Here is a 5,249-nt window from a genome sequence, read left to right on the forward strand (position 1 = left end):
TGCTGTTTGTATAGAGGTCAGCTCTCTCTGTTGCGCTGTGTGCTGTTTGTATAGAGGTCAGCTCTCTCTGTTGCGCTGTGTGCTGTTTGTATAGAGGTCAGCTCTCTCTGTTGCGCTGTGTGCTGTTTGTATAGAGGTCAGCTCTGTCTTACTAATCCTGGTTATCCTTTAACAATCGGTCTGAGGGCAGCTGATGCTCATATCTTATTCCCTGTGGATCTGAGATAGGCAGCAGGGCTGTCAATGAGGAGAAACATGTGAATTATAGGAGGTAGACCTGTGAGATGCACTACTGACTGATAAGACTGTAAATGACTGCCACAGCAGTGAGCAGATGGGGAACTGACAGCAAATTGAAAAACTACTCTGGAGTACGTGGGTTCATGCCTGAGATTAGAGAGACAAATGCGATACAATTTTGATTCCTGTTTTACTTCTGAACTGTAGTGAAACTGTTGTTCGCTTTATCTACTTCAGAAAGAGGAAGTAGGCTTTTGGAACTGTAAAGAAAATGATGCAGACAAATATAGTTGGCTCTAGTTGCTATAACTCCAGTGCTTGATCCTAAATACAGTAGTGTCGTTTGGATTACATGTTTTATAAAGTTAAATAAAGGTGAAATAAGAAAATAAACATGGATATGATGAATGTAAATGAATTAGTTGTACCACATCAAACAAATGTGACGGAAGATATTTCATACAGAAAGCAACATTTATTCAGACATGCTTTATAAAGCCACATGTTAAACCGTGTCAAAATGTCTACGGGCGTATAAACCTTATCAGTCCAATTATTAGTAAGAGCATTTGTACAATGACATATATTACATAACAATATTACAAAGCTCAACATACATTTGCAACTCAGCTACAGCTATAAGCCAGTTTGAGGGGATAAATCTATTGTTTTTCTACAATGACGGACCAACCAACCACAAGGAGTGTGTGACAAGATGAATAACTTAAATATTAAGTAGTTCATAAGAAAATGTGTTATGTGCAATTTGATATTCAAAATAACAATAGATTAATTAACATAGTATCTACCGTTAGACCTAATAGTACAACTTTAGACTTTAAAAATATAAAACTAATCATGTTTACATATTTTACTTCCTAAAGTCTTGGACAAGGCATTATCATCCTTGCTGTGCATTTGTAAAGGACAAATGTTAGGTAGGAACCACATTTGAGTTCACATCAAAATGGATCAGATCCTTCTGTTTCAATTGGTCAATACCCAATAACGTCAAATCTATGAAGCAGACCAAGGTTAAACCTAATGCTAAGATAAAATAAGAAAATACCTGACAAAACAAGATTTCATAGCCTTAAAAGCCCCTTTAAAACAAAATGGATGCCCTAACGGTCTAATACAACGGTCCTTCAATACCACTTAGCTTCTAAGTCTTAGTCTGTTTTAGCACATAGCAACACCTAGGACTGCATTTCAGTGTGATACAAATGATCTGGTCTCTGCCTAAAGAGAGATCTAAAGAAGAGAGGAGATCAGTCAGGAAGTGGCTAGTTCCTGTGTGCCCTATTTATAAGCCAAGTGAACGGGGCTGCTTTCAAGAGCACAGGGGCTAGGTGAGAGTAGATACAACATAACATTACTGGGGCTAGGTGAGACTAGATACAACACAACATTACTGGGGCTAGGTGAGAGTAGATACAACACAACATTACTGGGGCTAGGTGAGAGTAGATACAACATAACATTACTGGGGCTAGGTGAGAGTAGATACAACACAACATTACTGGGGCTAGGTGAGGGTAGATACAACACAACATTACTGGGGCTAGGTGAGAGTAGATACAACACAACATTACTGGGGCTAGGTGAGAGTAGATACAACACAACATTACTGGAGCTAGGTGAGAGTAGATACAACACAACATTACTGGGGCTAGGTGAGAGTAGATACAACACAACATTACTGGGGCTAGGTGAGGGTAGATACAACACAACATGACTGGGGCTAGGTGAGGGTAGATACAACACAACATTACTGGGGCTAGGTGTAAGTAGATACAACACAACATTACTGGGGCTAGGTGAGGGTAGATACAACACAACATTACTGGGGCTAGGTGAGAGTAGATACAACATAACATTACTGGGGCTAGGTGAGGGTAGATACAACACAACATTACTGGGGCTAGGTGAGGGTAGATACAACACAACATGACTGGGGCTAGGTGAGGGTAGATACAACACAACATTACTGGGGCTAGGTGTGAGTAGATACAGTGCCTTGTGAAAGTATTCGGCCCCCTTGAACTTTGCGACCTTTTGCCACATTTCAGGCTTCAAACATAAAGATATAAAATTGTATTTTTTTGTGAAGAATCAACAACAAGTGGGACACAATCATGAAGTGGAACGACATTTATTGGATATTTTAAACTTTTTAACAAATCAAAAACTGAAAAATTGGGCGTGCAAAATTATTCGGCCCCTTAAGTTAATACTTTGTAGCGCCACCTTTTGCTGCGATTACAGCTGTAAGTCGCTTGGGGTATGTCTCTATCAGTTTTGCACATCGAGAGACTGACATTTTTTTCCATTCCTCCTTGCAAAACAGCTCGAGCTCAGTGAGGTTGGATGGAGAGCATTTGTGAACAGCAGTTTTCAGTTCTTTCCACAGATTCTCGATTGGATTCAGGTCTGGACTTTGACTCGGCCATTCTAACACCTGGATATGTTTATTTTTGAACCATTCCATTGTAGATTTTGCTTTATGTTTTGGATCATTGTCTTGTTGGAAGACAAATCTCCGTCCCAGTCTCAGGTCTTTTGCAGACTCCATCAGGTTTTCTTCCAGAATGGTCCTGTATTTGGCTCCATCCATCTTCCCATCAATTTTAACCATCTTCCCTGTCCCTGCTGAAGAAAAGCAGGCCCAAACCATGATGCTGCCACCACCATATTTGACAGTGGGGATGGTGTGTTCAGCTGTGTTGCTTTTACGCCAAACATAACGTTTTGCATTGTTGCCAAAAAGTTCAATTTTGGTTTCATCTGACCAGAGCACCTTCTTCCACATGTTTGGTGTGTCTCCCAGGTGGCTTGTGGCAAACTTTAAACAACACTTTTTATGGATATCTTTAAGAAATGGCTTTCTTCTTGCCACTCTTCCATAAAGGCCAGATTTGTGCAATATCCGACTGATTGTTGTCCTATGGACAGAGTCTCCCACCTCAGCTGTAGATCTCTGCAGTTCATCCAGAGTGATCATGGGCCTCTTGGCTGCATCTCTGATCAGTCTTCTCCTTGTATGAGCTGAAAGTTTAGAGGGACGGCCAGGTCTTGGTAGATTTGCAGTGGTCTGATACTCCTTCCATTTCAATATTATCGCTTGCACAGTGCTCCTTGGGATGTTTAAAGCTTGGGAAATCTTTTTGTATCCAAATCCGGCTTTAAACTTCTTCACAACAGTATCTCGGACCTGCCTGGTGTGTTCCTTGTTCTTCATGATGCTCTCTGCGCTTTTAACGGACCTCTGAGACTATCACAGTGCAGGTGCATTTATACGGAGACTTGATTACACACAGGTGGATTGTATTTATCATCATTAGTCATTTAGGTCAACATTGGATCATTCAGAGATCCTCACTGAACTTCTGGAGAGAGTTTGCTGCACTGAAAGTAAAGGGGCTGAATAATTTTGCCGCCCAATTTTTCAGTTTTTGATTTGTTAAAAAAGTTTGAAATATCCAATAAATGTCGTTCCACTTCATGATTGTGTCCCACTTGTTGTTGATTCTTCACAAAAAAATACAGTTTTATATCTTTATGTTTGAAGCCTGAAATGTGGCAAAAGGTCGCAAAGTTCAAGGGGGCCGAATACTTTCGCAAGGCACTGTACAACACAACATTACTGGGGCTAGGTGAGAGTAGATACAACACAACATTACTGGGGCTAGGTGAGGGTAGATACAACACAACATTACTGGGGCTAGGTGAGAGTAGATACAACACAACATTACTGGGGCTAGGTGAGACTAGATACAACACAACATTACTGGGGCTAGGTGAGAGTAGATACAGGCATCATAGGTTCTGTACTCACTTTTACAGTAGCTCAGTAATCATACCGCCTACACTCTCAGAAAAAAGGGTTCCAAAAGGGTTCTTTGGCTGTCCCATAGATAACTCTTTTTTTGTTCCAGGTAGAACTCTTTGGGTTCTTCTGGGAAAGGGTTCTACATGGAACCCAATAGGGTTCTACCTGGAATCAAAAGGGTTCTTTGGCTGTCCCATAGATAACTCTTTTTTTGTTCCAGGTAGAACTCTTTGGGTTCTTCTGGGAAAGGGTTCTACATGGAACCCAATAGGGTTCTACCTGGAATCAAAAGGGTTCTTTCTGGAACCTAAAATGGTTCTTCAAAGGGTTCTCTTATTGGGACAGCAGAAGAACCCTTTTAGGTTCTAGATTTCTTTCTAAGAGTGTAATTCCTATTTTGCAATGTGCAGTCTGAAACCTTTTGTGAAATGGCATATAAACCTAGCCTGATTGGTATTTTCCAGAACAGAGTTAAGGTCACATTTGCTATGCATTTGGAACTGGTGAAAAGTTTGCACCTGTTTTTATTAGATGAAACACCAAAGCTACAACAGCCAACTGTCTTCATTTATACTTGATAAATGATTCACTTTCTGAACCTTTATTCTTACCTTTTCATTTAACCTTTTATGTCCAATTCCCTATGGTAAACTTACTGTGCAATATTGATACCTGATGTAAAGTGCAAATGTTGAATAAATGGGGCCCTTAGCGGTCAGAAGGGAAGCTTGTAAAATAGGTGTGTTGTCAAATTTGATGTACATCCTGCCATTGAGATTTGGACTGGCAGAGCTTGTCTCAGACATTTTATAAAAGCCCTGAATATTATTTTAACACTTGGAAGTAGTTATTCAAGACAATTAACTTCTCAAGAAAATTATATTTTCATGAACTCCATAAACACAACCCACCTCATACATGATTACTACAACTACATAAACACAACCCACCTCATACATGATTACTACAACTCCATAAACACAACCCACCTCATACATGATTACTACAACTACATAAACACAACCCACCTCATACATGATTACTACAACTACAGTGCCTTGCGAAAGTATTCGGCCCCCTTGAACTTTGCGACCTTTTGCCACATTTCAGGCTTCAAACATAAAGATATAAAACTGTATTTTTTTGTGAAGAATCAACAACAAGTGGGACACAATCG

At 40.0% G+C, this 5,249-nt stretch overlaps 1 long non-coding RNA gene across 1 annotated transcript; it reads left to right on the plus strand.

Annotated features, from left to right (window-relative positions):
- Positions 1-1,880: 1,880 nt before the first annotated feature.
- On the plus strand, positions 1,881-5,096 carry LOC149971457 (uncharacterized). The gene is made up of 2 exons (XR_016492329.1): positions 1,881-2,240; positions 3,897-5,096. It is a non-coding gene; the product is annotated as an uncharacterized LOC149971457 (long non-coding RNA).
- The last annotated feature ends 153 nt before the right edge of the window (positions 5,097-5,249 follow it).

Source organism: Oncorhynchus mykiss, chromosome 26, assembly GCF_057628025.1.
Source record: "Oncorhynchus mykiss isolate SJ-2025 chromosome 26, ASM5762802v1, whole genome shotgun sequence".
Classification (NCBI taxonomy): Eukaryota; Metazoa; Chordata; class Actinopteri; order Salmoniformes; family Salmonidae; genus Oncorhynchus; species Oncorhynchus mykiss.